The 10255-nt window shown below is 36.3% G+C and overlaps 1 non-coding gene across 1 annotated transcript; it reads right to left on the bottom strand.

Annotated features, from left to right (window-relative positions):
- Positions 1 to 1934: 1934 nt before the first annotated feature.
- On the bottom strand, positions 1935 to 2041 carry LOC128279653 (small nucleolar RNA R71). Its single transcript, XR_008269852.1, has one exon. It is a non-coding gene; the product is annotated as a small nucleolar RNA R71 (small nucleolar RNA).
- Between the last annotated feature and the right edge of the window lie 8214 nt (positions 2042 to 10255).

The following is a 10255-nucleotide window of genomic DNA, read 5'->3' as shown; positions in this document are numbered from 1 at the left end:
TGTAAAAGTGAACTTTAGTAGTAAAACAAGATTAGACAAAGAAGATTGCATGACTTTAAAAATTCACCAAAAATTGTGTAAGTTGAATTAAATTTTTAAAAAAAATTATGGAAATAAAGCTTAATGAGTCTATTTTCACATGAAAGAAACAAGGGAAGCAAAAGAATTCTATATTGTGTGATATTTGAATTCTTGTGAAATAGGGTCTAAATGAATTCGAGATCTCCTGTTCTGAATTTTATAAATTCACCATAAATTGTAAAAAAATTATTGAGAGTCATACCTTACATGCAAGGATTCCTTATTGAATTTAATTTTAAGGGAAACAAACGTCATGGTTGTTGGAACTTTGTACAGGGAGAAATTGGGTTCGTAGTGCACAGGGGTCAGAGTAGTCATACCCTAAAACAGAGGAGACTTTAACTAATAAACTGTACTAAATGGCCCAACCAAAAATTCTAGAAAAAAATTAGTAAGTAGACATATGAGTCTAGTTTCATAAAAAATTTACGGACTTGGATTTTGAGTTTTTTAACTTGAGATATGATTTTGTTTAACACCAGGACTCCAGAAAATAGCCTGTCCTGAATATGTGTAATTGTAAAATTATAGTGTTTTATCTTGAAAAGCATGGTAGAATTTGCTTATTATTTTCATATGAACTTACTAAGTGTAAAGCTTACCCATCCTCTCCATTTCTTTAGTATTGGCAGGTCGGCTCGGGGTTGGAGATCGTCGGAGGCAAAATCACATTATCAAACTATCATTTTTGGGAAAATTAATTCAAATATTAGAAATATCAAGTGAGTGGCATGTATAGGAAGTTGGGTTGTGATATGTATTTTTATTATGATTTTGACCATACGTATCAGTCTGCATTGAGTTATCGTATAAAATCATGAGATGTGGTCCTTATCCATTATGGTTTATAAGTTTAATTAATCGTGCCATGTCTTATGTTTTGATGTGATGATATAGTTAGCTTTGTTTATTATACAAGTGTTCGAAAAGTTTTGAATTAAATGAAATTTTATGGCCCGGTTTTCGTCTATGTGTATTGTTAAGTTTTGTAATGCCTCGTACTCTGTTCTGGCCTTGGATATGGGTAAGAGGTGTTACAAGTCTTGCTAAAACTATACTACTGTTCGATAGGTACACTTGCCTACATCGCGATAATAGTTAGTTCAAGAACGAGTAATTATAAATATTTAAAACCTATCACTAAACCTCGCGATCAAGTTTTTGGCGCCTTTTCCGGGGAACTAAAATATTAGGAACACTCAATTTTTATTACTTTAGCCATTTATTTTTTCTTGCAATTTAATTTACTTTTTCTTTCTCTTGGCAGGTTTTCCTAGTTTATGATTAGAAGAAACCCGTCAGGATCATTACTTTTTGATGAAAAAATTTATCGCACAGTTCTTAGAAACCAAAGAGAAATAAGGTGCAGCTTAAGATACATAGAAAACGAGCAAGAAGACGATACTCAACCCCCAACCGAAGAGATGGCTGAAAACCAAGGCAATCAGCTACCTCCTGCAATTGCGGCTAATCAAAATCCTGCTCCACGCACTATGTATGACTATGCTAAACCTTCTTTAATAGGAACTAAATCTAGTATAGTTAGACCTACTATTGCTGCAAATAATTTCGAACTGAAACCTAACACAATTCAGATGATACAGTAGTTTGTTCAGTTTGATGGTTTACAGGATGAGGATCCCAACACTCACTTGGCGAATTTTTCGGAGTTTTGCGACACTTTCAAAATTTATGGCATTTCTGATAATGTCATTCGCCTTCGGTTGTTCCCTTTCTCACTGAGAAACAAAGCTAAACAATGATTGAACTCGTTACCACGAGGGTCCATCACTACTTGGGAACAAATGACCGAAAAATTTCTACTAAAATATTTTCCACCGGCTAAAACGGCTAAGTTACGTAATGATATTTCTTCTTTTGTGCAGATGGACTTAGAAACACTTTACGATGCATGGGAGAGATACAAGGATCTACTGCGAAGGTGCCCTCACCATGGGTTACCTCTATGGCTATAAGTTCAAACGTTTTATAATGGTGTGAATCTCTCAACAAGACAGATGATTGACACAGCTGCTGGAGGAACCATCAACAACAAAACACCTAAAGAGGCTTATGAATTCATTGAAGAAATGTCACTGAATAATTATCAGTGGCAAGTCATGAGGACTAAGTCAACAAAAACAGCCGGCGTTTATAACGTCGACTCAGTTACTATGCTGTCAAATTAGGTAGAACTTCTCAATAAAAAGATTGATGGTTTACTTGGTTCTACGTAGGTACATCCAGTAATGAGGTGTGACTCAAGTGGAGGAGGTGTGCATACAGAATATCAATCCTTCAATCCCACAACCGAAGAGGAACAAGTCAACTATATGGGTAACAATAACTTTAGATCTCAAAATAACCCATACAGTAATACTTATAATGCAGGTTGGAGGAACCACCCAAATTTCTCCTGGGGTAGTCAAGGGAATCAAAAGACATAACATCCTCCGGTCTACCAACAAACACCCTACCAACAGGAAATGAAGCCAAATCTTGAAGAGATGCTCTCAAAGTTCATATTAGTGTCAGAAACCCGTTTTAGAACATCGAGACAACACTTAAGAATCAAAAGTATCGATCCAAGGACTCGAAACTCAGATAAGCCAGCTTTCCAAACTAATCTCGGAAAGACCACTAGGAAATTTACTTAGTAATATCAAATCAAGAGAGCATGTCAAAGCAGTTACACTAAGGAGTGGGAAAGTGTTAGCGGAATCTGAAAAGAAGTTAGCACAAGAAGCCGTGGAAAGCGAAAGGAGGGAGGAAAAACCTAAAAATAGTGACAAACCAGTGCCGGAGGAATATACACCACCGGTTCCATATCCAGCAAAATTAAAAAAAGATCGCATTGATGTACAAGTTGGTAAGTTTCTTGAACTTTTTAAGCAATTACATATCAACTTACCTTTTGTTGAAGCCATCTCGTAGATGCCTACCTACACAAAATTTTTGAAGGAGCTTCTAACAAATAAAAGGAAGTTCGAGGACTTATCTACAGTAGAACTAATGAGAAGTGCTCTGCCATACTCCAAAACAAGCTGCCAACCAAACTAAAAGATCCAGGAAGTTTTACTATCCCTTGCTTAATTGGTAATCTGAATGTTGAAAAAGCACTAGCTGATTTAGGCGCTAGTATTAATTTGATGCCATATAAAATGTTCAAACAACTTAGTCTTGGGGAACTTAAACCTACTAGGATGAGTATTCAATTAGCCGATAGATCTGTTAAATATCTTAGGGGTATTATAGAAGACGTACTCGTAAAAGTAGATAAATTTATATTCCCTGTTGATTTTGTTATGCTTGACATGGATAAAGATGTGGAAGTACTCTTAATTTTAGGGCGCCCATTCCTAGCCACTACTAGAGCTGTGATTGACGTGGGTGACGGTAAATTGGTACTTAGAGTAGGTGACGAGGAGATGATCTTTAAAATTTACGATACTATGAGATTCTCTAGGGAACAGGATTATTCATGTTATTTCATTGACTCTATTGATCATATTACTCAAGACTCTTTTCAGGAAATTGTACAAGAGGAGACGATAGAACCGTATCCAGCTCAAGACGATGAGACAGGTGAGGAACCTAATAACCATTCTTCAAGACAAGTAGAATATGAGGGTATTAAGATAAACGATGAACTTAAGCAAAAACCCTCTATTGAGGAGCCTCTCAAACTGGAACTTAAACAATTACCAAACCATTTAGAACACGCATTTCTTAGAAATAATTCTACATTACCAGTTATTATTGCTTCTAATTTGCAACCCAAGGAGAAAGAGAAATTAATCCAAGTATTAAAAGAACATAAGAAGGCCATAGCGTGGAAAATTTTTGACATTAAAGGAATCAGCCCTTCTTTTTACACCCACAAAATTTTGATGGAAGATGAATACAAACCGTGTGTGCAAGCTCAAAGACGTCTGAACCCTAACATGAAGGAAGTTGTAAAAGTTGAGGTAATTAAACTTCTAGATGCTGGAATTATTTATCCTATTTCTGACAGTTCTTGGGTAAGTCCAGTGCAGGTTGTCCCCAAGAAAGGAGGCATGATAGTTGTGACCAACGAGAAGAATGAATTAATCCAAACAAGAACAGTTACAGGGTGGAGAGTTTGCATAGACTATAGGAAACTGAATGACGCCACAAGAAAATATCACTTCCTCTTACCATTCATTGACCAAATGTTAGAAAGATTATCCGGACACATGTGTTACTACTTTCTAGACGGACTCTCTAGTTACTTCCAAATCCCAATAGCTCCTGAAGATCAAGAAAAGACGACATTCACATACTCATATGGTACGTTCACTTATTGTAGAATGCCTTTTGGATTATGTAATGCTCCTACCACTTTTCAGCGCTGTATGATAGCCATATTCGATGAACTTGTGGAAGATATCATGGAAGTCTTTATGGATGATTTTTTGTTATTCGGTAACTCTTTCCATCTCTTCCTTAAAATTTTAAAATGAGTTTTAATAAGATGTGAGGAAACAAACCTTGTGCTTAACTGGGAGAAATGCCACTTCATGGTTCAGGAAGGTATTGTATTAGGGCATAAAATTTCTAGTAAAAGGATTGAGGTGGATAAATCTAAAATAGAAACAATTGAAAATTTACCACTTCCTAGTTCAGTTAAGGCTATTAGAAGCTTTTTAGGACATGCTGGTTTTTGTAGAAGATTTATTAAGGATTTTTCTAAAATAGCTAAGCCTTTGACTAAATTGCTAGAAAAAGATATACCTTTTAACTTCGATCAGGAATGTTTAGAAGCATTTAATACTTTAAAGGATAAATTAATTAATGCTCCAATCATAATTGCACCTGATTGGAACTTGCCATTTGAACTAATGTGTGATGCGAGTGATTTTGCAGTAGGTGCAGTATTGGGACAGCGAAGAGACAAGCATTTTCAACCGATCTATTACGCCAGCAAAACCTTAACGGCCACATAAGAAAACTATACTACTACGGAAAAAGAGTTGCTAGCTGTGGTTTTTGCATTTGATAAATTTCGATCATATCTCATATTGCCTAAAGTTGTTGTTTACACTGACCATTCTGCCCTTCGCTACATTTTAACTAAAACCGATGCAAAACCTCGACTCATTCAATGGATTCTCCTATTGTAGGAATTCGACTTGGAAATTCAGGACAAGAAAGGAGCTAAAAATCTCACGGCTGATCATCTGTCTAGGCTTGAGAAATCCAATACCAGAGAACTAGATGACGCTGAAATAAATGATTCGTTCCCTGAAGAATAATTTTTCGCTATATCTAACTCTGAGGTACCTTGGTTTACAGACATCACGAATTTTTTAGCTGCTAACATTATCCCAAAAGGGTTAACACACCAGCAAAAGAAGCAATTCTTTAATGATGCGAAAAACTACTTTTGGGACGATCCATTTCTATTTCGCAGATGTGTAGATCAAGTCATCAGAAGATGAGTTACAAGATCAGAAATATCAAAAATATTGGAACATTGCCGCTCAGGGCCAATCGGAGGACACTATAATGGCACTAAGACCGCACACAAAATAATTGAATCAGGTTTTTATTGGCTTTCGTTATTCAAAGACGCTATCAGGTATGTTACTTTATGTGACAAATGCCAATGGACAGGTAACATATCTAAACATGATGAAATGCCTCAAAACTATATGCTTTCTTGTGAAATATTTGACGTTTGGGGTATCAATTTCATAGGCCCATTCCCCAATTCATTCAGAAATAAATACATCTTAGTAGTAGTTGACTACATGTCCAAATGGGTAGAAGCCCAAGCTCTACCTATGAATGACGCTAGAGTGGTAGTACGTTTCCTTAAAAAACTCTTCTCGAGATTCAGAACACCTAGAGCAATTATCAGTGACAAAGGCACTCATTTTTATAATACCTAATTTGAAAAAACCCTTAAGAAATAAGGAGTTCATCATAGAACAACCACCCCGTACCATCCTCAAACTAATGGACAAGTTGAAGTAGCAAACCGAGAACTCAAACGGATCCTTGAAAAAACAGTAGAATCAAACAGAAAAGACTGGGCAACAAAAGTAGACGATGCCTTATGGGCTTACAGAACTGCTTTTAAGACTTCTATAGGGACATCACCTTATAGACTTGTTTATGGAAAAAGAAAAAATAGGTTGATGCAGCTGAACGAGCTAGATGAATGGTGAGCCAATGCATACGAAAATTCACGCCTATACAAGGAAGCAACAAAGCGGCGCCATGATGTTCGTTTAAAGCAATGACAACAATTTGAAGTTGGAAATCTTGTCTTACTATACAACTCAAGACTCAAATTATTTCCCGGGGAACTAAAATCACGATGGTCAGGACAATTCGTAATTCAATCTGTTTATCCATATGGCACAATAGAGGTAAGTCACCCATCATACGGTACTTTCAAAGTAAATGGACATCGTCTTAAACTTTAAAATGGTGAGAATTTTAAAGTCGATGGAGAGGAGCTACGACTCCACAAACCTTCCTGAATATACTAAAAGGTAACAGTCGAGCTTAGACTATAAACAAGCGCTTCTCGGGAGGCAACCCGAATACTAACGATTTTAACTTATTTTAAATTCAAGTTTTAAACATTTTGGTCACTCACAGGGTTTTTGAAGCACAGGTTCCCAACTCCACACGGCCGACCACATGGCCATACTTAAGGCCGTGTAACCAACACGGAGGGAAACACGGCCATGCGATACGGTAGTGCGAAAACAGGGTAAAAGATTTCCCCAAACATGGGCTACGATAAAATGCCATGGCCGTGCGACATGGCTGTGGTAGAATCTGCTGAATAAACACGAGTGTGAGACACGCCCGTGTCTATCACCCGTGGACAACACTGTCAGAATGACACGGGTGTGCAAAAATCTCCATGACCGTGGGAGAAGCGAACCACGCCAGACACAACCGTGTGACACGATCATGTAGCGACACAATCTATATACACGGCCGTGCGAGAAGTCCGTGTGGTGACATCTTAATTCGCTACAAACACGGCCAAGCCACGGTGCACACAAGCATGTGCCCCAGCCGTGCCACTTGAAAAATTAGAATAATTATCTTATTTTATTTTTCTTTTATTAAGTTTTTAATACTAATTCGTTTTTAAGATTCATTTGTTTTCCTTTTCAAAAAAATGGTTTACCTTCAGAGTCAAGCTTGCCATCCAGAGTTATCTCCAATACTCGATCTCGCCAATCCAGGGATATCATCCATTCTTAAACAGGAAGTTTCACTCCTCCCCCTATCTTATTTTTATACTCTAATATCTATCTTTGTACATTAAGGGCAATGTACATCTTAAGTGTGGGGGGTATTTATTAATGATTGCCTTATTCTCTTGAAAAGCTCTCATATCATATTTAGGATAAATTTTGATTGGTTTATGATTTTGATTGATATATCTTGAATTAAAACATAGGGATTTATGCATTGACTATTTAAACTTTAAGATATTAGAGAATTAAGCATGATAAATTAATTTTTAAGAATTTAAAATTATAGGTTGTTTCCCCAAGTCTAGGTATTACTTTGAATTGGAATTCACGAGTCTAAACATCAAAAAACCATAATTTTTATGAGATTTTTGAGCCTTTTGAGCATCTATTCATCATTTCATGCTCACTTTTATTATTACTTTGAGTGCGTTAGTATTGAACTGTTATTCCAGAACTTGCTTGATTATGCATGTCGAGACCACACCATTTGATTTGATATATCAGAATGATTAAGGCACTTAGGATTAACCATTCATGCCATGAAAAGCCTACTTCCACGATTAACCCCTAGTAAACCCCCTTGAGCCTAATAAGCCATTTCTTGTATTACCCTTAATATTAACCTTTAACCTATTATTGTTGAAACCCCCTAATTTAATCCCCATTTTTGTCGAGATTTGAGTTGAGGAAATTGCTTAGCTATGTCTCGTTTGTAATAAGTTAGTCTATGAATATTTGACTTGTTCTTAAAAAAAAAAAAACTATGTATATATATTAGTAATTCCATATTTTGAGAAGAAGCTCTGTTGTATGCAAGTGAAGATTAACTCTTTTTCTAGTTAGGTAATTTTTCAATTCAATCTCGATTCTAACCCTTTTTTTCAGCTTGTGACCACACCCCCCTAACCGAGCCGTACTACAACCCTCTAAAGACCTTTTGATTGATGTATCATCTTAAATTATAGTGGTAGAGATTTGATTTTCATGCAAGCCTATGGTAATGACTTTTCATTATTGACTATTTAGTGCTTCATTTATTGTTCTTAAACACCTCGAGTGATTTGAGTGCATATTTAGTGAGGATGTGAAACTCTGTGATATTCTGAATCGAAGGTAATTACTTAGATACGGAGAGACACCTATGTTTGCATGATTGAATACTCAACTTGGAATGTTTGAAACTTTTATGTTCTTTTGGTTGAATTCTCAATGTATGATTACCTATGGATTATTTTGACATATTATTGATAGAAATTATAAGTTGAGAAGAATTTATTTTGATTATGAGTTGAGGATTTTGCTTGAGGACAAGCAAATGCTTAAGTGTGGGGGTATTTGATAAACCGTAATTTATGCATATTTTCCCCCCATGTTTAACGCATTTTATGGATGATTTTCCATTAGAACTGGTGAATTTGATGCTCCTAATGCTTTAATTTCATCTTTTACACTTAGGAGAGCATAGAAGAGCGAAAGGAACGAGAAACAGAAAGTAAAACAAAAAAAATGGGCCAAAATACGAAATCAACACAGTCTGGACCTCCTCACATGGACAGACCACACGGCCGTGTCAATCTGGCAGAATTAGATCACGACTCACATGGGCATAGCACACGGCCGTGCCATTCTAACAGGCTCGAACATGGCCTGAAGTAATCGCACACGGGCGTGTCACACGGACGTGTGCCTACCGAGCCCAAGTTGAGTCCAATTCGAAAAAGGCTAATTTTGAGGGCTTCTAGGCATTCCAAATCCTATAAATACACCCTAGAGGAGGAGGAAAAAGGAGACGGAGAATAGGGGGTAAGGAATTACCCCAAGGAAGCCGATTGATCTATCTCAGAAGCCGGATTCATCATCAAGACTGAAGATCTCTCCTAAATTTCCTTTCAGGAGTTTTGGGTTTTCTTTATGTTTTGTATTATTTATTCTTCGGAGATGTTTTCTTATTTAGTTATGAACTAAATCCCCTAAATACCTAAGGGGAATGAAACCTAAGACGAATCTTGTTATTATTTTCTGAATCGTATGATAAATATTTGACTTGTTCCTAATTATGTGTTCTTAATTCTTGTTTTGATATCCCAAGATACTGATTCAAGACATGCTCTTATTCAGAGAAGGAATAGACCCTGTCTAAGAGTACTTTTTTCATAATTAAGCGGAGTTGATTGCGCGCCTAGAAATAGGGTGACAAGATTTTGCCAGATTAGGGTGAAACCTAATAAGGGGATCCACCGATCGAGTTAATGCAACCCTAGAGTGGTAATTAGAGAAAAGTCTCGGTTATTCAATCTAGGGATTAGATGTTATTAGTCTTGAATAGGGATAATAACATAACTTAGGGATTTCTACGGAACAAGTTGAATGAATAAATCGTCCAATTCGGAGCCACAATAACAAGTAAAATCTAGGTGGATTTTTCCTTAGTATTGTCTCAAGTCAATCAATTTTCCCAAAAGCAATTCCCCAATTCTTTTCTCTATGCGTTCTTAGTTTAGATAATTAGTTAATTAAAACAAAACCTCTTTATTCTTAAGCTAGATAATAAAAAGATAGTCATTACTAGTACTTTTAGTTCATTTGGACATTGGACATTGGACATTGGATTTCCTAGATTTCCTAGTTCATTTGGACATTGGATGTGAACAGGAGTTTCCAAATTGCTTTCCTGTAACATGAAGAGGTCTAAATTTCTTATCCAATCCCATTGATTGTTCAACCATCTTTTACCGTTCCAAAAAATTAGCAAATTCTTTTATCTTCAATGCCATTAAATGAGTTCTTATTTCATCTCATAACCCAAGCAAAGAACGTTTACAACTTGTATCTTTAGCCGATATAAGTTCTAAGGCGTACTTGCTAAGTCGTAATTATTCTTGTTTGTAATTCACCATGGACAATTCACCCTATTTTAGTAGAAG

Source organism: Gossypium arboreum, chromosome 8 (assembly GCF_025698485.1).
Source record: "Gossypium arboreum isolate Shixiya-1 chromosome 8, ASM2569848v2, whole genome shotgun sequence".
Lineage (NCBI taxonomy): Eukaryota > Viridiplantae > Streptophyta > Magnoliopsida > Malvales > Malvaceae > Gossypium > Gossypium arboreum.
This window is presented reverse-complemented; position numbering and strand designations above follow the sequence as displayed.